Source organism: Pteropus alecto, unplaced genomic scaffold (assembly GCF_000325575.1).
Source record: "Pteropus alecto unplaced genomic scaffold, ASM32557v1 scaffold155, whole genome shotgun sequence".
NCBI classification, from domain to species: Eukaryota; Metazoa; Chordata; class Mammalia; order Chiroptera; family Pteropodidae; genus Pteropus; species Pteropus alecto.
This window is the reverse complement of record NW_006438113.1, coordinates 17,142,922-17,167,969: the sequence shown is the minus strand read 5'-3', so window position 1 is coordinate 17,167,969 and position 25,048 is coordinate 17,142,922.

Genomic DNA, 25,048 nt, shown 5'->3' with positions numbered 1-25,048 from the left:
CACAACTCCATAGCAATGTTTCTGTAAAACTATTTCAGTTGTCCCTTTGAATAAAGATTGCCTTACCATCTTTAAAAGTATCACAAATAACTTTAACAGGATAACTTTTTTCTTGAATAGGATCAATTAAAATTTTTAAAAAATTATCAAATCTTTGAATCCCAAATTCTGGCTTCCCCAAATTTTCACATAGCCATTTCTCTAAGTTTCTTTGTAAGTGTCTTCAATACCCATATTGACTCCACAAATATAAAAATACTTGGTGTAAAATATAGAAATATATTTCTTATTTGAGCCATATACATCATATTTCTCCTTCTAAACATTTATTTATTTATTTTTATTATCATCTCCTTTTGTACATGCTGTTTTGTTTCACTGATGTTCTAGTAATCCTTTCTTTGTCTCCACCCCTACTCACTAGGAGGATAGTGTAGGGATGTAAGGAGAACCTCATCCTTTCCTCTCTACCTTGCGACAGTTTTTCTGACCTTGTTCCATCAATTACAGCTTTTCTTATTGGCTCCACAGTCACCGGGTTTGGGATAATACATTCACACTGCCATGTCAGGACAAAAAATGGCAAGAACGTCAAGCTGATTCTACTTTTTATGGGCCTCATCATTGACTTGTTGATTTCTTTAACCTTGTTGAAAACTCTGTATATCATTCTTGCCTTAAATTATTTTCAGTTAAAATTTTTTGAATGTGCCATCAGTTTCCAAATAGAATCCATACTGAAATATCTGGAACGCTTCTCCCTTTGCTTACCCTGGCTCCCTTAATATAATTAAATTCTCTGTTTTTTTCATTTCTAGCCCAATCATTACTTTTTTCAAGAAAGTTTTGTCTCACTTCTCAGACTAAATAATTTTACAACTAATGCTCCAAGAAGCAATCTGATTTTCCTTAGAAACTTAAAATATTATATTCCTTTACATATTTTATTGTCTATCTCATTTAAGTGCATTATTTATGAGAGCTGGGTCCAAGTCTCCCTTGCTCCTCATTGTATTCCCAGTACCTAGCCATGTTTTCTGGCATATTGTGTCACTCAATAAATAAGTCAGAAAAAAATTGAATAAATAAAACAATTTTTGATTCAGATTAATTTAACACATACTGTTTTTTCTCATGTAAGCAACTCCCTGAAAATTATTATTTTTTTTCTAAATTGGTCAAGTTGGGCCATTTGTTGGGTTTCCTCAGATTACATTTCAATAAAAGATATTTCTCAAAATAAAATTAAAATATTATTTTGAGAAAAAAAATACAGGTTGTATAGGCTACCAAATCAATCTTTAAAAAGATAAATGTACTCATCTGAGTGTGGTAGTTTAGCTAATCGAAATATTTCTTTGTCAATAGAGGCATCGTTATTTAAAATAGCTAAAGGCAAGTCTGGGCAAGCCTCAAAATATTTCTGCCACAGGAGACTAATCTGGTTTCCAAATCACTTGACCTTTCCAGATCCTTGTAAAGGTCAGAATGTAACTCCCTTGCAGCTAAGATTTAGCTCGGTCTATGTAAAGCTTTATCTCTGATTTTGAATTGAGCTAGAATGCTTCCTTTGTTTTTCTTTCATTATTAGATACTCTTAGTGATCTCTCTGTGTTTTTAATTTAATTCCAAAGTAATTGTAATGTAATATTACCTGCTTAATACAAATAGGTTTATATTTATTTCCCATCTCCACATTCAGTTTCTTATTTATTCTTAGTACAATAAAAATGTAATCCAACTTCCATCATTTCCTTCATCTTGTTTATCTAGAGGCTCAGCTAGATCTGAGTGACAAGAAAATTCTGTTTTTGTTTGGTCATTCACTTTGATAAAATTTTAAAATTCAGTTGATTTATGAATAGGCATTTCTGTTCACAGCAAACAGGAAATTTCTAGTGGGAAAAGTACTTGGGAAAATCAACATGTTGCAAATAATTATATAACATTTCCTACTAGTGTAGCCAAAATCACAGTTCTTATCTTCTTTGTATTTCTTCTTCAGTTTCCAAAACATCATTCCTAAATCAATTTTTATGCCACAATTAGTATAGTATAACGATGTTAGAGCCTCACATATGTATATATATATATACATACACATATATATATATACACACATAATTAATAATTACCTCATGAATTATACCATCAGTACCATTCAAAATCTGCAAACTGAAATAAAAGGTATAGAAAAGCTAATTACCAAAAGATATAAATTAAAAATGTTAATCAGACTAGGGTTTATTTCTGCTCCCTATTATTACAGTTATTACCATTAAAGAAAACCCAAGAGAAATTCTTTGTAAGCACTCATTTCTTTGACAATATTTTTTCTGGTTGTGTGGAGAGGACTTTTAATGGTTTCCATAAATCTCAAAGACTGGTTTTAGTTCAAATATTTCAGATACATGCCATTAGAAATAATCTGTTGATGGTTTTATAATTTATTTATTTAAAATATTATTTTAATCTATTAACTTTAAGATTCATCATATTAACATCATATTAACACAACCATTTTTGGTTCCCATTGATTTGTTTATTTTTAAGCAATTAACTACAATGTGTATGAGAATACTGGAGTATACAACTGTCCTATGAAAGAATATACCATTATTCCTAAGCCATCAAAAGAAAATATAATAATTTTCATTATTACAAAATGTTCTTATTTCCTTTTATTATTATGTTATAGGTCTTGGTTTAAGCACTTCAGAAACTTTAATTCAGTGAATCCATAGAAAAGGAAGTAAGTTAACAGTTTTCCCAGTTTACAGAAAATAAAACAGAGGCATAGCGAAGTTACTTTAATTGCTCAGTGTAACATAGAGAGTACGTGGTGAAGCCAAGATTCTGACCTAAACATTTGGAATCTAGAGTTTGTGATCTTATCTATTACACTAGATTTACTTAAGACAAGTCTGAGGAGGTCTGAGGGGGAAGTCCAGTGCCATTAAAATGCATTTTCTCTGACACTAACATCAGTGTGATCTCAGACACATTAAGCGACCACTCTCAGCCAGATTTCATTTTTTATTAAATGTAAGGTTGAACTGGAGCATGATCGGTGAGTTTCATAGCTATTCAATTTACTTCCATATGATTCTATTTACTTTAACTGGATTGAAAGCTTCTTATGAGCAAGTCATGCTATACAGGCTTTGCCCACTTTATCTTGCAAGCAAGATGTTAAACAATAAATATTTCTTTTCTTAAAACCAGAAGGATGAGGTATATGGAAAGTACACAGAAATCTGGATGATCTTCACTTATCCAGTGATAAAATTATGCGGTTGATTTGGTGGAATAAAAAAACAGATCTGACTTCCCCTCAACACTTTCCTCTCCACCATCCTGTCAATTATGATCGGAGAAACCCTTATTATGTAATATGTATGTACATACACATACTAAAAAGCCACATGCATACAAACATAAACATAGAAAACCAAGTAACAAACATAAAATTAAATAATTTATAAAAGATATCTGTAGTAAAGAGAATGATATCAATAAAAATATGTATTTTTCTGATGGTACCACCTTAAGAGTCTTCAGTGGCAGACCAACTGTGAGATGTGAGTGCCTTTAATATAAATGAAATTAAAAAATATGACTCAAAAATTCCAGCTAATGTAGAGAATACAGTTTATCAGTCACTTAAGTTATGTTAATTGTGTAGGAATTAATAAACAAAATCAATCTCACCTTTGTAAAAATTGGAAAAAGTTGCTCCTTTGGTAAAATGACTTCAGATCATGCACATGAATTGGCAAAGAGAAGATGGCTGGCATTTTGTTCTCATGTCCCCTAGGCCAGGCACTTCTGTGCAGGGCAAATACTGTACAAGCATATTTGGCAGTCCTAATCAAGATTAAAGAGCAGGCTGCTATCTTGTCCCATTATCAAGAATTGTTTTGTTTTTTGTTTTCTGATAATTTCAAAAGTGAATGTAGTAGAAGAAAATAGATATCATCCAATTCCTGTGACACACAGGTGGCATGGCAAATGTCAGTGAGGTCTTAGCAATCAATTTCCTGAAAGAAGCCAAAATCAAGCAGGGTTGAAACCTTAACCATTTTCTACCATTTGAGGAGAATTGTAGAATGTTAGGGCAGGATAAGTTCTTAGGCAATCTTAGACACATGTTCATTAAATAGATGAAATTGGACCCAAATATGTTTGGAGACATCCTGAAGATCAAGAATGCACAATGACCTTGCAAATGATTGACCCAAGTCTCAGTATACTGTAGAGAATGCATGGAAGATATAAACTATTGCAAATGAATATGTTTATTTAACATCTTAAATCTTTCCCCTTTTGTGGCAGCAGAAGTCACAAATAAGAGATGATACAAATGTGGCCGATGGTTTCATTTATTGATAGATTCACTCAATAAACAGTAAATGCTAACCAGTCCATTCATCTTGCTTTTAATGGTATGAACAACACTTTAAGACACAGGCAACTCCATCTAAAGATTGGCCATGTTGATTATATGATGTAAGTCTATGTCAACACAATAGAGCTTATCTGTTGAGTAATGGGTTAATACATAGCCTTGTTAATCTCATGTTTCCATCCTCATTTCTCTTTCTTCATAATATATAACAATCTAGAGTATCTTGTCTCTCATATATCTCATGTTACACTCATTATTTTCTATTCCTTCCTCAGAATCAAAATTGACCACAATTTTGCTATATCTAGACTCAAGGAATTCTAATTACTAGTGCTCTTTCAAAAACAAAGCGCCATCTCCTCAGAGTCCAGTATTATCACAATTACCTTTTCCTAGTATGCTTTAGATTAGCTGCCTACTTAAGCAAACTTGAGGAGAGACTATAAATGGAAAGAGATACTTTATCCATGATATTCAGGCTTGATCAAGAGCCCCCTTTCCCTTAGAATACTTTTAATTTCCTATCCTACTTTTCAGTTCCTAAAAATAAAAGGATTATTTTTGAGCTGTGGGTGGAAAAGCTAATTTTTAGCATATGTTCTCATCACAGATTGTGACAGTGTTATTTCTCAGAATCAACCAAGGCTCAGTAATCACTCCTTCCATGAGTTTATCTCTAGGGAACTAGAATAGAAAAAAAAATGTAGATTTATATTGGCATTAAGTAATTATGCTAGAGTGATCAGAAGCTTTAGCTTTCTCAAACTTCAATCGTTAGTCTAATGTTAATCTCTGATTGAGTAACATATTGTCCTGTTCTTTCTAACAAGGTCAGGAAGCTTAGCTGATTAAGTGCTAAACTGACACTCCTGCAAACAGAAAATCTTCCTATTTCCTCTTGCCTCTGGCATCTTCACACACCTGTCTATAGTATATGAAGATATCTAGTAATTGATTGCCAAAGAACATAGTGCATAGTATACCATGTTTAGAGAACCTGCCAATTCAAATAAATTTATTCAGAACACAGATCTACTACTACACCACATTGTTGACAAATATTAATTGAAATTACAAATTTAAAGAAATACTAGACACACTTTGTAATAAAATTAAATAGGATTTATTATCTAAAACACCTAGAAATAAATCAGTTTAGAGCCAAGATCAGTTCAGAGCCAGGATCAGTAAGATTATCCAAGAAAGGTGAAGCATCCTGAGTTTCATCAGAAGCCACAGTGGTGGATGATAATGTTGGAGTGAGTGAGGGGCATATATATATAAATCTGTCTAATTATGAGAGTCTCTGTTGAGTTCCAGACTTAAGTCACTCTATCTTTAAGCAGAGATATCTTATCTGGGCCTGATGTAGTTACTCAGTCTTAGATATGATATGTATATCATATCTGAGATTATATATATGTCAAAATTGGAAGCTGTACAAATTATTATATTCCTGAAATCCAGGCCAATTTCCCAGATGTTTCCATTCAACTCATCGAAAATTTTTTTATTTTGTATTTTCTAACATTTTAATAGAAAAACCTGACTCCGTTCCAGGTAACGGTAAGGATTATAATATATCTTTGTTATTATCAACAACCAACTAAACATTTACTGGACTTCTAGGAAATATGTGGTTGTGCCCACTGGCATTATATTTACCTTAAATTTCAACCAGATTTTCCCCATCACTCCTCATACTAAATGATTTCTTCATCTCCATCCACGCCTTAGATATTTTCCAGTTTTGTCTCTTTATTCTTCTTCCGGATTGAAAAAAGTTGCTTGTCATCTCCATGAACAAACTCCACATTTATCTTCTTCAGATGTGTTTTTCTCTAATTCTCACCCAGTAGATATAATCTTTCTTGTCCTTTGAAATGTCAGAGAATTTTTTGCTTCTTATTTAAACTTTATTATTCTCTATCTTGATAAATAGTATGTTACATATTTACCTTTTTCATAACATTATCTGTCCATCATTGTATCCTACCCAAGACTCAGCATTATGTCTGATATGTTTCTTATGTTGTACATATACACATGGAATATAACATATTTATTTGTGTTTTCTTTTTTTTTTTATTCATTTGTGGATAAATATAATGTCCTTGTGTTTGAATGTTTGGGAAACTTGAGACTGACTCCACATAACATCATTTTTGCCAGAATGAAATCAAACTTTATGAACACCAAGAGACAGAGCCAGTCAAAAGATTTTCATGTGTACTTATCAAATGCCATGGCCAAAACAATACATGTAGATTATTTGTACTGTTCTCATTTTTGTGCCTAAATATGTTAATCAGTAGTCTGATAAAGAATCTTGGGCCTTCTGACTGGCTGGCTCTGTTTGCTCATAATTGTGTATGAATGATGGAAGAGAAGCCAATGTGTTTTTTAACTCTCCACAGGTTCCACCAGGAAGCTATTAAGGCTAAAAAAGTCCTCCCCTCCCCCCAAATTTATTACTCTTCCTGGCATAAAAAATATGACTTTTAAAAGAATTCAATTACATTTTTTTCTTTTATGAAAAACAATGGACAAACAATATGTATGTATGAGACATACATATAAAAATAGAAAACAAGTAGTTTTCATAAAAAAGAAACACTTTAATTAAAGGGATTAATGGGTGTTATCCACTTTCTCTCAGAACAGTCATAAAAAGGACACAATGAACTTGGTTAAATTCAATAGTACTTATTAGTATCTTAGTTTATGAGGACTCATGTTAATTGGCATTGCTAGGAATTCTCAAAGTCCCTTTGTAGATTTTCTAGGTGATCCCCAGTAATAAATCATAATCCATAAAATCTATTACCCACTAGTTCAGCCAAGAATTTAATGGCTCTAGCTAAGTTTGTATAAGAAATTGGTGTTTCTCAGAATATTATGAGAGTACTTTATCCATAATCATCTGAGATATCTATATAAAATGCAACTTTCTAGAACCCATCACAAATATTAATTCGGCATTTTGGAGTCAAGACCTAGAATTCCAACATTTTAACAGACTACCTTCTTATGATTTAAAGATCACTACTCTAGTACCAATTTAATTAAAATAAACAATTTGATGCTTAATTAAATGATCATATCACCTCAAATTTGATCACCACTATTGAACAATTTTTTACATTTTAGTGTTATAATAATTTTACAACTTTTATGGTATAAGCATTTTTTTCTACCTCAATATTTTTGTTTAATGCTTTACTTTTTAAAAGCTGTTTTAGGTTTACAACAAAATCAAGAGAAAGGCATAGAGATTTCCTATATAATTTCTACTTTGACATGTGTATAGACTTCCGTGTATCAATATCATTCACCAGAATGGTACATTTTTTACCAAGGAAAAATTTGAATTTACACATCATGTTACTCAATACCCACAGTTACCTTAGGATTCACTCTTCGTGTTTTACATTCTCTGGATTTGGATGAATGTATAATAACATCTATCCATTGTTATGGTATTATGTAGAGTGTTTTTACTACTCTTAAAATCCTAGGTGCTCTACAAATTCATCTCTTCCCACCACTACTCTTAGCAACCATTGGCCTTTTAATTGTCTCCTTAGTTTTACCTTTTTTAGAATGTCATGTAGTTGGAATCAGACACAGTGCAACCTTCTCAGACTGGTTTCTTCCATGTACTGATATATGTTTACTGTTCTTGCAAGTCTTTTCATGGTTTGATACTTCATTTCTTTTTAATGCTGAATAATATTCCATTGTCTGAATGCACCATAGTTTATTTACCCATTCACCTACCTCAGGTTGCTTGGTTGCTTCCAAGGTTTGGCAATTATAAATAAAGCTACTATAAACATCCATGTGCAGATTTTTGTGTGGACATAAGTCTCTCGGTCCTTTGGGTAAATATCAAGGAACATGATTGCTGGGTCATATGGTCAGAGTATGTTTAGTTTTATAAGAAACCATGAAACCGCCTCCAAAGTCACTGAACCATTTGGCTTTTGCATCAGTGATGAATGAGAGTTCCTGTTGTTCCAAGTCCTCCTCAGTATTTGGTGTTGTTGGTATTCCAGATTTTGGCCATTCTCATAGGTGAGTAGTGTTATCTATTTGTTGTTTTAATGTGAATTTATCTGATGACATATGATGTGGATTATTTTCTCATATATTTATTTCCCATCCGAATAGCTTCTTTAGTGAAGTGTCTGTTAAAGTTTTCAGCTCATATTTTAATTAGGTTGTTTGTTTTATTATTGTTGAGTTTTAAGAGTTTTTTTGTATATTTTGCAGAACTATCTTTTATCAGTTGTCTTTTCCAAATATTTTATCCCCATCTGTCGTTTGTCTTCTCATTCTCTTATACTATCTTTTGCAGAGAGAAGTTTTTGTATTTTTTTTTAAATTTTAATGAAGTCCAGCTTATTAATTATTTCATGTATCATGTCTTATATCTAAAATACATTACCATACCTGTCATCTAGGTTTTCTTATGTTATTTTCTAAAGTTTTATAGTTTTGCATTTTTGCATTGGTTCTGTGATCCATTTTCAGTTAATTTTTGTGAAGTGTGTGTGGTCTGTGTCTAGACTCACTTTTTTTGTATGGAGATATCCAGTCATTCCAGTATATTTGTTGAATAGATAATCTTTGCTCCATTGTGTTGCCTTTACTCCTTTTTGAAAAATCATATGTTTATGTGGATCTATTTCTGGGCTCTCTGTTCTGTTCCATTGATCTATGTGTCTATTATTTTGCCAATATCACACTGTCTTGATTCTGTAGCTTTATAGTAGACTGTCCTAAAGTTGAGATTATCAGTCCTCCAAATTTGTTCTTCTTTTTCAATATTGTGTTGGCTATTCTGACTATTTTATTTTTCCATCTTAACTCTAGAATCATTTTGTTGATATCTATAAAATAACTTGCTCTGTGATTTTTATTGGAATTTCATTGAATCTGTAGATTGCAAGGAAGGAGCAGACATCTTGACAATGCTGAGTCTTTCTTCTTATGCATAAACGTAGAATTTTCTCTATTTATTTAGTTCTTCTTTGATTTCATTGATCAGAGGTTTGTAGTTTTCCTATTGTAGATTTTGAACATATTTTGTTAGATTTATCCCTAAGTATTTCATTTTAAGTGGTGCTAATGTAAATGGTATTGTGTTTTTAATTTCAAATTCTTTTTGTTTATTATTTTTATATAGGAAATCAAATGACTTTTGTATATTAACCTTGTGTTCTGCAATCTTGCTTACCAATTCTAGGAGTTGTTTTTTTGTCAATTTTTTAGATTTTCTATGTAGCTAATCATATCATCTGTGAACATAGACAGTTTTATGTTTTCCTTCCCAATTTGTATGCTTTTTATTTCTTTTCATTGTCTTATTTCAAGTGAGGACATCCAGTAAGATGTTGAAAAGCAATGGTGAGAGGAGACATTCTTGCCTTGTACCTGATTTTAGAAGGAAAGTTTTTCGCCAACTATGTTAGTTTTTTGTAAATAGTGTTGATCAAATTTAGAAAGTTGCCCTCTATATCTAAACTATTACTGAGTTTTTATCATTAATGGGTGTTGAATTTTGTTGAATATTTTTTCCTCAACTATTGACATGATTTGTTTTTTTGTTTTTTTGTTTTTTTTTTTAGTCTGTTGACGTAATGGATTACATTAACTGATTTTCAAATCTTGAACCAGTTTTGTATACCCAAGATAAATATCTCTTGGTGGTGGTATATAATTATTTTAATACTGTTTTGGATTTAATTTGCTAATATTTTGTTGAAGATTTTTGTAACTATGTTCATGAAAGATATTGGTCTATAGTTTTTTTCCTGTGATATTATTATCTGGTTTTGTATTAGGTTTATGATGTCCTCATAGAAAGAATTAGGAAATATTCTTTTCACTTTTGTTCTCAGAAAGAGATTGTAGAAAATGAGTATAATTTCTTTTACCAATGAACGCATTTGGGCTTGATATTTTCTGTTTAGGAAAGCAATTAATTATTGATTCAATTTCTTTAATCAGTATTGGCCAATTCAGACTGTCTATTTCTTTTTACGTGAATTTTGTCAAGTTGTGTCTGTCAAGGAAATGTCCATTTTATCTATGTTATCAATTTTGTGGGCATAGATTTAGTAATAGTATTTTTTTTATTATCCTTTTAATTTCCATGAACCTGTAGTGACATCCCTTCTTTCATTTCTGATATTAGTAATTTGTGTCCTCTTTCTTTTCTTCTTAGACTAGTTTGACGCTTATTAATTTTATTGATCCTTTTAAAGAATCAGCTTTGTTTTCATTGATTTTCTGTATTAATTTCCTGTTTTTAATTTCATTGATTTCTGTTTTAACTTCTTAAAGACTCACTTTCGTCATCTCTAAAAATAAAATAATTCATGAAAAACACTTAGCAGTGCTTGGCATGTAATAAACAACAATAAACTTTAGTGATTATTGTTATTATCAGGCTTATTAAGAACAGAGTGTTCTAGGGTATTTCAAAATGGTTCTTTTTCCCTTTCCCCTGTGGGAAGCAGGGGAAGAGTTTTCTCTAATGTTTACTGTGAGAATCTGGTCAAGATTCTGGAGGTAAATCTCACAATATTGTTGAGAATTCAGCAATTTGTCAATTACAGCTCAGATTTTCCTATACTTGTGCTGGTCCACAGGGATTTCAGCTGTGAAGCATGACTCCCTGTATTTGCCTGCCTTTTGGTCCAGTTTTGGTCCAGTGGTCTGACCTGTGTCCTTCACTTTTATGGATCCAAATGGAATTGTGGATTTTTCAGTCTGTTCAATTTTTTACTTGTTGCTAAGATGAAGTGGCAACTTCTAAGCACCTTATATATAGAATCTAAAACCATAAGTCATTATGAACATTTTAAATTCATTTTGAGTACATTTCTAAAAAAAAAAAAAATACTCTTTTCAAAGTATTTCTACCAAGTTATGTTACAAGCAATATAATTTAATTAAATTTACAACATTTTTATATATTTAAACAAATTCCCGTTTTACCACTGTTAATTTTGTTCCTAGCGGTAAGGATGCCTTTATCTTGGATTAATCTAATTAATACATATAACAGCTTTGTTTCTTTTCTGTGAAGAATTGGTATTATGATAATCAAATGAACAGTGAAATGAATTGATCAGAATTCTAGTTAAACATATTTCATTTAGCATTTCAAAATTTGTAGTTGATTAGGTAATAGTGAATTTGTAAATGCAAGATGATTAAAATCATGCTGTTATCAGATGCTATGGGGACAAAATATAAGTAAGAGCAAACATTATCATTTAGTGTCCCACCCATAGATAATCTTTATATTTTCCTTAGGATTTTACTATTTTTTTCTGCAGCAGGGTTGTTGCTGCTCTTTCTAATTGTTCCATTCACACCTCATTCTGCATTTTCCATGTTCACTATAACTGTCACTGAGAACATCACAGTTGTATGCAAACTGACATCGTTAGACCAAAGGCCAGGGCAACAGTATGCCCTTCAATGTGAAATTGTCATCTCTATAATGACAAACTGACTAAAAGGTCCATAGAGTCTTCAAAGTAGATTTTTTAAAAAATGTAAAGACAATCACGATAATACAAACCATTTCTGTCATTCACAAAATATTGCACATGTATAAATGATTATTAATATAATAATGATGACATAGTTAATAATAATGAGAAGAAAGAATAAGAAGCTCACCTCCTCAATGAACTGGCTACAAAGTGACAAAAAGGAGAAAATCAATTTAATGATAATTAAATTATAATAATTGGTCAAAAAGTAAAGTAACCACTCCCAAAATTGTGTAAGTCTAGATGGTTTAGACAGAGCAAGCTCTTCAAACCAGATAATAATATTGGCTTTGAATTGTTACCCCATTTCACAGTTACTGGCCCAGGTTAAGAGAGTTAATTATTTATAATGCCTATTACACATATATTACAGTTTATGAAGCATTCAAAATTTTTCTAACATTGTATTCTTATTTTATATATTAAAAAGAAAAACATATATGTTACATTTTGGCTTAAGATTTATAGCTAGTGATAGACATGTACCCAGAAGTCAAGATTTCTAACTCTTAGCTCAATATCTATTATAGTACACTTCATAATTGTATGCCTAGTTCTTCTTATTCATTCCCATCCATCATGACCTATCCTTCACTAAACTCACCTCTTATAAGGGTAGCTGCTTAGAAAGGATCTGAGACTTGCAAAGCAATCTGGACTTACTGCCTCTCTTTCATCCTGCTTAAGAAATTTGGATACCATGCAATCAATGCTTGATGATGACATTTTTAAGTCTTTTTCTAAGCAGGAAAATTTATGTGAAATTGAATATCTTGAATAATTTTTTACACTAGTAAATTCTTTATGCCTGACAGCTAGAAATATGAAAAAAAGTATTTTCCTATTTTTAACAGATTCTAGGTAGATATAAATTTAAATTGGGATTCAGAGACAAACACATATTTATATATGTATAATTGTTTATCTAGTATAGAGTGTGCACATAAATTCAGCTAAAGGAAAGTATTAAATAATTAGACTCAAAGAACTTTTCAACTATTTCTCACACATTTTTCTTTAATCAGTTAATAAACTAGTAAATGTCATCACAGCAATTTCTTATTAATCAAAGACAAAAATGAGTAGAACAATTATATACACCTGTCTCTGATTTTCACACTAAGCTTATAACAAACCCAGTTTTGAAATTAGTAAAACCTTTCCAATAATTATTTTTAATGAATACAAACCTTTAGCATTAAAAATCTCATGTTTCTTTTAAAAAACCTTTTTAACTAACTACGATTTTCATAAAACTGCATGTTTTATGTAATTCCTAGTTCCATAGGCCCTCCAAACTACAATTTATTGACAGTTTTCCAAAGACACAAAAGAAATTCAAATTAAGTGTATTAATGAGAGAGCTCTAAAGTAGAGTAGGTATAATACACTGACGGCAGATACCAACACTTTGTCTATACGTACTATAATAAAAGCTGAGATAAGATAGAGGAAAAAACCCAAAGGAAGAGATTATAGTCATGTTATGAGTTTTAATAGACCAAAGCATAACTTATAAACAGAAATCACTTAAAAAAAATAGCTTTAAGTTTAGCATTTAGTATGTGGTACTTTTACAACTATTTAATGTGTACTATGTTGAGAATGAAGCAAGAAACAGTAATATATAATTCATCAAAATATAAAAGAGAAATGAAGATTTTTTTTTTCTGTAGCTTTAGTACCTTTACAAACTCATAAAAAGTGTTTACAAATGTCACGAGGTTGGAGGTTGCTGAAACGAAAGATGAAATGTCATCTTTATACTTGAGAAGGAGTAACTCAATATCATATTAAAAATGCTAGTTTCTCTGAGTCTTAAAAAAATTTCCAAACTTCCCAAAAGACTTTTTTTTTTTTGAAATCACACAGTTACTCATCTTTATATTTAAAGGACTAACTTCAAATACTATGTTATGACAGTAACTCTGAGATGGAGGAACATAAGCTATAAGGAGGCAAACTCATCATTACATCTAAGATCTAATCACAAGAAACAGGTGCAAATATTTTTTTAGCATCCTTATTAGCTGTCTGTTGGGTCTTTCAACTTTGAAAGACCTGCTTCTCATTAAAATGCATCTCTGGTTATTCATTTGTTTACTGTTATACAAAAGCTTTCACTGAAAGTCATATTTTTGGGCAGCAAATAATTATCTAGAAATTTGAAATTTGTGTGTATGATTATATAATGGTATAGCCTGAATGTTCAAAAGAAATAACTTAAATTTTTAGAAGAAAACAGAAAATTTAGTAATGGTACAACATGCAAAATATTTCTTTACCGAAAAAAACATTATAAGGTAATAGAAAATATAATGAAAAGTTATATGAAGAATAACCACAAAAATATAAAATACATAAAAATAAACTTTAAAAAGTAGTGTGAAATTCTTCCATAGGAAATATTACAAAATTTGACTGGAAATATAAGAGAAATCTAGATGAAATGTAATTATATAGTTATATATTTCTAGATGAGAAAGACTCACTACTGTTTAAATGTTTATCTAACTGCTGAAGTCCCTGTGGTGTGTTTATGGATATAGATTGTCTCACCTGTACTTCTGGAAAAAGATCTCCCCACTGGAGGTCAAAGCCTTAGAAGTACATTTAAGGGTAAAGAGAATAAATTTCCAGCTCCCAAATAAGACTCACTGCTACCAGAAGGTCTAGCTAATAGGGAAATTATACTCATTTAAAATTTCTTTTTGTGGGCTCACTGCTGACAAAAAACACTTTCACTCAAATTCCTAGTCATATAGATCTAATCATTATTAAGAAAATGGATAAGTTTGCATATGGTGACAAGCTCCAAGGGAGAAAGTACTTAAAACCCTGGTACCCTCTCTTTGGTTGTTTAATATAATTAAAACTCCTCAGGTTGATTAGGATAGTTCTAATTGAGGTCTATTGGCAAGAAGGTCATTGAGACCCTCTGAATATGAAAAGATGGACTCGGATCTACTGACCTAGACACAAAAGGGTGTTCAAGGTTTGTGGGAAAATGGTTAGCTCCAGGAATATGTCATACTGAAGGTGAAAGCCACGATGGATCAAGCTATCTGACATTGTCTTGTGTTCTTGAGTAAATATATCAGCACGTATTTGTGAATTAAAATAGCTGAAACCTTGGGAAACTGCTCAAAAGACAAAGTTTATAATATTTTAAAGCCAATTTGTCACCAATGATCATATCTTATTGCTATCTGAGAAACTATCTCTATTGAACTCTAAGATACCACAAATTCTATATTGAAATTTCTTTCTATATAATTAACTAATATATTTATTTAAAGGATGATTTTCAGGATATCACTTTATTTATTTTACTCACTAGCTTCTTCAGAAGTTTCTGTGGGAGAAATTGTGTCCAGAATTGGTGTCCATAATAGTTGTATTTTCTCTTGGCAATTGGCTAATCTTTATCTTGTGGAGCTTTGTACATTTCCTAAATCATCAACCTTCTCTTTCACACTTTATCCCTTGGAAAAGTTATTGCTAAATTTGTAGTCACAAAGACAAGTGTTTTGAAGATTGGGATATGTAATCTTACTTTTCTTTTTCTACCTTTAAAATGTACTATTTGGTGCGGCTTAAATATACCTTTAAATAACTTTAAATCTTTCAGTATTTCTGGTTAAATGTTATAGACCAGACAATGAAATTGATTACTACTCACTCCTAATGGTCTATGAAAATGATGGTAGAGAAATAAAAATGATAGGTTTATTTTCTGCTTTTGCCATAATTTTAATGTAATTTTAAAAGACAGAGAGAACATAATTAACCATTTGGCACTCAGGACTGTGTTTTTTCCCAGCTCAGATATTAGTAAATACATATTTTCTACTTCACAAACTTATTTAAAGGTCTTGTTTTACCATCTTCATTTGAAAACATCCCTGTTCATGTAAAGCCCCACTGGTAATGATTTTTCTCTTAATGCTTAAAAATTACAAGAAATTATTTGAGTAACTATTTATAAAACCTTATTCCAAAAATACTGAGAAACCTCATATTTTCTCCATAATTAATTGCTTTAAAATTTGTAAAGTACATGTTGGTGAATAAGCATGCATATGACCCTTCAACACTAGAACCAAGTATTTCAAGAAGGAAGAATCAAATTCCACAGTCCTTCTAATTTCATTCAGAACTTTAGCAGAAACTATATGTGCTCTGTCAGTACATTGAGGAAAGTGATGCAGATAGCTTTGTTATTCTTACTCTATTTGAAATTTAATATAAAATATTCTTTAACAACAGTAAGAAAATAAATATGCTAAGTGTTATGGATGATGTGTTTTCCTTCCAAATTCTGATGTTGAAGTCCTAAGCCCTATACCTCAGAATATGATAATATTGGAGAGAGGGTCTTTATAGAGATAGCTAAGGTAAAATGACGTGCTATAGGTGGGCCTAATGCTATATGACTGGTATCCTTAGTGGAAGAGAGAAATTAAGACACAAGTAGATACAGAGGAAAAACATACAAAAACACAGGGAGAAGTTAGCTATCTACAAGCCAATGAGAGAGACTCAGAGAAGAAACCATTCTGTTGACACCTTGATGTTGAACTTCTAGCCTGTAGAACTGTGAGGAAATAAATTTATATTGCTTAAACTACCAGTTTGTGGAATGTTGTTATGGCTCCCTAAGCAAATTAATACACTAGACATTAAAGAAAACATGAATATGAATTACTAGAGAGAAAGAAACTATAAAAATAATCAAAAGACACTGTCCAATAACTGGATTTATGTTTGTAATCACAAGAATTAATAGGAAATGAGATGGTGATGAATTTGAAATAAAACTTCAATTAATGGAGCTTTCTTTATTTAATATGTTTAAATTTTCAAATCCACAGGGATTTTCAGAGTACCAGTTGAATTACTTGATATACAGTATAATAAGGGTCTTCTTGGATAAGTAAATATTTTTATAATTATAGGGTTAGACGAGATCTTGAGTTAACTTAGAGTTTTTTCTTTTATTTAAACAAAAGGGAATATATTTTCCATTACACTCATGTCAAAGTGGTTCTCTTTGCAACTTTTTGTGGGCATGATTGTCTTCCCAAAAGTAAACCTCCTAAATTTTCCTTGATTTTATAACACTGAATTCTGTCAAGCCATGTCAAAATGTCAACTTTGGGCCTCAAAATGGCAACATTTGGAGGACGTATCATCTTCTATCTGGTTAGTTCTCTGAGTTTGAAACCTAAAGTGAATACAAAATAAAATGAAAAGCAATTGTCTTTTAAAATATGAATTCCTTTATAGAATCAATATGCAGGTTGCAGAATGAGCGGTGAGTTTTTTAAAACATGGTTTTAGTTGAATGTCCTTGGGAAATATACCTAATCTATAATCCATATTTTTCAAAAATGCAAAATAGAGATGTTAATATTTATCTCATAGTCCCTTTGTGAAGATTCCACTAAATAATGCTTATAAAGTACTTACTATGATGATATTTACATTACTTGTTAGACTAACACCTTGTAAGTTTGTTTTGAGAATGTGATAATATGACAAGTGCCATCTAATACATAGTAGGCACTTGATATTTGAATTTATCCTTTCTCAGAAAAAAAGTCTTTGAATATCTTCTTGTAAATGTGATATCTCTGTATAAGAAAATTATAACTACCCTCTAGGATAGAAAGTTTTGTTTTTCTGGGCAACATAGTGTATATTTTGAGCATATATATTTTATGGATACCCTATGCATTGGAGTGCTATGCGTTGAATGAATTTTTGATGTTGCAGGAGTTGTGGCTGCAATAGCCTCACCTTATTCCAGTATCTGCACTAGCTTCCTTGGTTTTACTAAAATCTGGGACACAAAGTGGTCCTGTGGAACACAATCTTTCTAGACCTAGATAAAAGTAGTGTTTGTCCAAGAGTTGTAAAGATTTTTAATTTTAAGGCAATAAGGAAAAATAGATGATGACTTCTTAATTGTAAATTATAGGCCAATATCATTAATCTGAAATTGTTCTTCATGACATCCAAAAAAGAGTAATTAATTAGTCTCACTTTTAATCATTTTAATACTTGGCTCTTTTTTATAAACCTACCCATTTAATGACCTCATTAAGTTTGAAATTTCAAAAAATGTCAAGTAGACTATCTGACTTAATTGGAAATGAAATAATAAATACTATATATTTAATAGTCAAACTACAATACAACTTACCTCAAGACATTCTGATACTTGCATCAAACAACTTCAACTAAGAGCACTGATTAAAAGTGAAGAGAAAATTATTTCCTAATATATAACTATCTTGTGAATTTTAAAAATATAATTTCATGAAATATATATACTGTTTTATTAACATATTCTTTAATTAATGCCTTGATTTTTTAAGTATATGATGCATATCTTAAACTCAAAAGGAGAAATTCCAAGTTTTAATTAAGCAACAAAAATGATGAGAACCAAATTGTTAGGAGTGAGATAGTTCTTTAAATACCAAGGGAAATCAAGAGTAAAGAAATCCTATACTTAGAATATAGGAAATTCATAAAAATACATTTTAAATAATTAGATGAGTAAGAGAAGGGGCAATGAAAGCATCGAATTTGGTAATAAACCAGTCTATGTCCATGACCTACATCAGACCATAGGCTCATAAGTTCCCACACAGACTCCTAAATTCTATAAAACACAGAATGTAGTTCGTCTGAGCAAACCAACCATGTCTTCCCATTCACTCTTCATTTACATTAAATAATGCATAAAAGATGACATTCTGTGAAACCACATTCCCATAGATTCATATTTTTACTGGCTAGACAATATCATCTGTAAGGTTTCAGTTGCATGATATAATATTCAGATAGATTTTGAATTATAAAGTTACTTAAACCGAAATTAAACAGGACTTAAGAATCAGCTCAGAAAACAATTAGTACTGTTTCCGTCCCTAAACACAGAGAAGAATTTTTTACTAAAAGCTATAAATAGAATGGAATAGTTTTAGAATATGTAGCCCTATAATGCACATTGAAGACTCTATTACTTGTAAATCCTCATGCTCTTCCTAAATGAGACCATTTTTTATTTCCACACAGTCTTATCAACAAATCAAGTGCTTTAGATCACCCTAGAAATGCCAATCCAGTATTCATTCCTATTAATCACACCTTGCCACTCCTCTGCATTCTTACTATGAACAGATGCTGGACTCACCACTATATCTCTTTTCTTTTCACTTGACCATTTTCTAACACAAGACTGAGCAGTGAGTGTTCCCTCATAAGCAGTCCTCTTGTTTCATAAATAATTAACTAAAGTCCAGATCAGTTTTTTCACATTCATCTATCTAAGGCCAAGGCCAGGATTAAAGCCCAGTTCAGTTAATAGTTTCATTTCCACATCAAGTCGCCTCACACAAGCAAGTAATCAGGCAATGCATTTTGAACAGAGCTCATTAATAGCCATTTTGTGTATTGTCTGAAGACCATCACACTATTATGAGGATTTCTTCCCAACAGCTATTCAGGATTTTATAATATTAAGAAATTTACTCTGTAATTAAAGTCATAAAAATCATGCATTTATGATTTTAACGGGTCATTAAAATATACGTAATTACCACTCTTTGGAAAATGCTGAGTCTTAGAGAGAGTTTTCTGTGAGTCATGTATTTTTATAAAGCATTTAAAAAAATTTGCACTTGTCTGCCAATCTTTAGTGCATACTTCACTGCAAAAGCAGACGGCATTCTTTTTATGGTCAGATCCCTAAAAAAATTCCTTGCTTTACTCATTTCACGGCATTTGTTCCTATCTGAAACTATCTTGTCTGTTTGTTACCCACTGCAAGAACAGAAACTCCATAAGGGCAGAAACATTGTTTAATTTTTTTAAAGTAGTAACTGTTATAGATGAACGAATGATTGCATGGCCACATGTAAAGAAAGTGGGACACGGCCATCTAATTTCCTAATAAATTTCTCATAAAACTTTGACCAGATGTTGAATCGTCTTCATAGGCAGAGTAGAGGAATGAATAGTGACTAGTGTTTGTGGGCCCTTCCCTGGAAGGGAAACCTCGGAAAACTAGTCATGACTTTGCTGCTTTAGTATATGAATTTGAAAAATCCATTTTACAACTTTCCCTTAGCTTTAGAATTGAAAAGATTGGCACTTTTTTGAATTAATGACAAGAGTATTACATAGATGTCTGGTTCCCTTGCATTTCATTATATTATTCTCTTCTTCCTTCTCTTGGGATTCTCACCATAGCCAATTTTGATTTGGCTGCCACCATTTTGCATCTGGTCCCTACTGGTTGTCTAGGAAACACATCGTGATTTCAAATTATCTCAGTAAAAAATTTAATTGGAAATATATAAGTTCTGTACCCTTGTACCTTGTCTTGCTTCCAAATTATAAGGAATTCCAAACACTCATAGAAATTATTCTGAGGTTAGTTCTTTCTAGTTTGGAAGAAGAAAGAGATGTCTTTTTTATATACAGATAGACAAATTAAAATATGAGAAGATTTTGTTTATAATGAATTCGTACTTAAAAACAAAACAAAACAAGAGAAACAAGTGTGCCTCCAATAGAGTTAGCATTCACTTTGATACTACAGGATTTATCTTTAGGTTGATTGTTATTAGATAGAATCAAAATTAATTTCCTGGCATTTGAAATGCCTCAAGTTGCCTCTCACTTTTTCTTACTCATTAAAGAAATTTCTCTGGAACTGAGAAAGAGAGAGACAAAAAGTTCTCAAAATGAACATTAATTTACACTAGCTTTTTTATGATTAAATGTTTATATAACTGTGTTTCTGAATAGATGATAATCTTTGAGGCTAAGGACAATTTTTTTCCTTAATATTTCCCAAACTTCAACATCAGCGTTATTAATTTAAAAAATAAGAAAACCATATTTTTGTTAGAAAGATAGGTATTAATGTTTTAAGAGGGGTTTAATGAACAATAGATAATAAATCCCTCTAAAATCTAAAATTTTGGACAATAATTTTTGCTATCAAAAAGAGTATATGAGACAGTAGTCCTTCTCAAGGGAACAAATCTTATTTTGTTTAAACATGATTTCTATTTTAGTCCATAGCAGGTGTTCAGGAGTTAAGTTCTGAAATTTAAATTTAACAAAATTCTTGAATTTAAAAATAAATTATAAGGAATTATGAAATGTATTTTAGGTTGGAAACTTTAGACTCCTTTAAAAATTTCCTTCAAAAATTTTTTTGGGAATATGTAAGATTATTTACAGCATCAACCATCTCTAGTAGATACTTTTTTAAAAATAAAAGTCAAATAAAAATATGAAGAAAGCTCTTATTCATGTATATATTCACTTCTAAGTGGAAACTATATATATTAAATCTTTCTGCAAGTCAGAATGAACAGAGAAGTTAGTGGAAAAAGAAAGCAAATGATATTTTAGAAAACTATTTTGAGAGTATTTCTTTCTGGTTTTAAAAAAACAGATTGGTAAAATTTAGGAAGAAATTCAGTTTTAAAAGTATTTTTAGACTTCAAACACCCACACAGAGCACCCTTAGACAATTTAATTCTGATAGAATTAAAGTGTCCTATTATGGCTGGACCTAAAATTAAAGCATTCTGTTATATCTGTAGAAACAGTAAAATCAATACAGTGAATAATTTAATTTAAATGGTTATTTTACCATTTTATTTCGACCTAAGATGATAATACGTCAATATGTATGTGATCATTACAGTATATTATATTGTGTCTGCAGCAACAGTACTCATTTCAGTAGAGTATGATCATTTTTAAATATGAGGAGATTCTGTGATTCTGTACATAAAACTGTATCTCTGTATTTACTGTTATTCCTAATTAAACATTGAAATAGATTCTCTGTTTTGTTTTGTTTTTTCTGTCAATAACAATTTAGTCAATTCCTGTTTATATTGTAGCAGAACAAATTAATACATTTTAAAATGACTACGGCTTTTCAAAAACCAGCATAACAGAGAAGGAAAGATATAAGGAATGTGTTTATGATTCTTCTTAAAATATTAAAACAATTTAAAAGTATGACATTTTGCCTTTATTTGAATATTTTTCCTATATACATTAATACATTTCTCTGAGATAATTTATAGTTAGAATATTTAGAAAAAACATCTTAAAAGTTACAAAACGTTGACTCCACAGGTGTTAAATGCTATTTTTATATATGTGATCTCAGTCCAAGTTTGAAAGAAGAGAAGATGAATATCATATTTTAAAACTATTAATATTTTTAATTTTTACATTTTTTCCAGCTTTATGTGGATATAATTGACATAAAACAATGTGTAGCATTAATATGTTTGTGTTGATTTGATACACATATATTATAATGTGATTACCATATTAGTGATTGCTAACACTTCTATTAGGTCACATAATTATCATTTCTCTTTTGTGATAAAAACAGTTAAGATCTACTGTATTAGCAACTTTCAAATATATAGTACAGTATTATAATCTATAATCACAATGCTATATATCGAATCCCCAAAACTTATTTACTCCTATCTGGAAATCTGTACTCTGACTAAGAAATTCCCCTTTTACCCACCCCCTAGCATCTGATAACCACCATTCTTTTTCTGTAATTTTAACTTTTTTAGATTCCACATGTAAGTGATATTAAATAGGATTTGTCTTTCTCTGTTAGACTTATTTTACTTAGCATAGTATCCTCGAGAACCATTCAGTTGTCACAAATGGCATGATTTTGTTCTTTTTTATGGTTGAATAACATACCACCGTATATGTGCTCCAAATCTTAATCTATTCATCCAGTGATGGACGCTCAAGTTTTTTCATGTCTTGGCTATTGTGCACAATGCTGCAATAAACATGAGCATGCATATATCTCATTGATATCCTGTTTCATTTCCTTTGGATGTATACCCAAAAGTGGGATTTCTGGATCATATGGTATTTCTACTTTCAATTTTTTGAGAAACCTCCATATCAACCACTCCAATTTACATCCTTTGCAACACTTGTTATCTCTTTTTATTTTTTTTATGATAGCCTATTCAACAGATATGAGGAGATATTTCATTGAGGTTTTGATTTGCATTTTCCTGATGATTAGTGATGTTAAATATATTTTTGTGACCTATTGGCCATTTGTATGTTTTCTTTGGAAAAATGTCTATCCAGTTCCTCTGTTCATTTTTAATCAAATTGCTTGTTTGTTTGTTTTTGTTTTGTTATTGAGTTTTGTGAGTTCTTTATATACTTTGTATATTAACCCCGTATCAGATACATAGTTTGCAAATAATTTCTCCTATTCTATAGGTTGCCTTTTAATTTTGTTGATTGTTTCTTTTGCCACACAGAATTTTTTTTTTTTTTTCACTTTGATGTAGTTCTACTTTTTTATTTTGGGCTTTGTTGCTTGTAATTTTGGTGTCATATTCGAAAAGTCATTGCCGAGACCTATGTCAAGAATTTTCCCTATGTTTTCTTCTAGGAGTTTTAGTGTTTCAGTTCATATATTTAAATTTTTAATCCATTCTGAGTTAATTTTTGTGGATGGTTTAAGATAGGAGTACAATATATATATATATTTTTTTGCATGTGGTTATCTAGTTTTACCAACATAATTTATTGAAGAGATCATCCTTTCCATATTGAATATTATTTGTTCCCTTGTCAAATATTAGTTGACTGTGTATGAAGGGATTTATTACTGGGCTCTTGATTCTGTCCCATTGGTCTATGTGTCTATTTTTAATGTCAGTATCATACTGTTTCGATAACTATAACTTTGTAGTATGATTTGATATCAAGAAGTGTGATGCCTCCAGGTAGGTTCTTTCTTGCTATGCATTCTGACTGAGGCTTTCTCAGACCTTGAATAGATACATACATCTGTTTCAGACTTCTTACTCTCTCTCGGATCAGCATTCTTAAGCTTATTATGTCTTCTCTAGATCCTATGATGTATCAGGTTGGCTTCTGACATCTCTTTTGTTTACCTGAAGGTGGCACTACAGCTCAAATTTGTGGTTTTTCCCTTGCTTGCAGACCCCACAAGCCTTCCATGCATGCTTCCTATCTACCAGAGCTCTCACTGCCACCTGACTGTGCAAAGGGAGTCAGCCACAGAATAGAGTGAGGTGTTTTTTGGTACGTTGTGTGCTGTGGGTCTTCTTGAGTCAATTGGAGGGAATCTGTGAGTGAGTTTTTCTCCTCAGTTTGTGTGCAGGATTACCAATGGAACCCAGAATGCAGTCACTGGAAACTGTGTCCTTTTAATGCCTTCTCAGAGTCTTATATGCCACTCTACTGGTCTGTTCTCTGCCCTGCCGCGTCCTCTTTCTACCCTACTGCGTGACAAGGTCCGGAGATGGGGACAGAGGCTTCAAAGAATGCATCGTCAAGAACGAGGACGTGGCATGTGTTTAGGGATAATTGGTTTCTTAGGAACGATCCTATTAATAGGGGGAATTTGGGTAGCACAAAGTCTAGTAAGTGTAAACGCTGTACAAATGGATTTCCTCAAAATTGGCTCTGAGGAAAACATAGTAAATTCCCCGCGTATGGAATCAGCTCCAGTCACCCTGACGTATCCAGAATGCGTAAACCCTTTATTTGAACAATTATTAAGAGAAATTCCTTTTGACGCACCTCTTAAAGATGTTATGAATAAATTATAACAAGCTGAATTACTAGAACCAGTTTATACTCCTGTTCCCACGCAGTTAGTAGAAAAATTAGTAAAGGATAAGAAATTTACTCATAAGCCTGTGCCTACTATAGAAGGGCCTCCTTTTGTGGCCTAGTGGATAAATAGAAAACTCTGATATCCACCTAGGGGGGCTAATAGTATGAAAAGATTACCTGATCTTCCTTTGCCTTATTCAGAAGCTTATAATAAAGATAGTATACATGTAGTGAATAAAGATAGAATTCATGTGCCTTATAGTAGTTTAAGTTTCATAGAAAGGCTGGCTAGGTCAGGATCTCCTTGGTGCTTAAAAACAAAGGAACAGAAACTTAGCTTATGAAAGCAGCTTTGTAAAACTGATTTTTA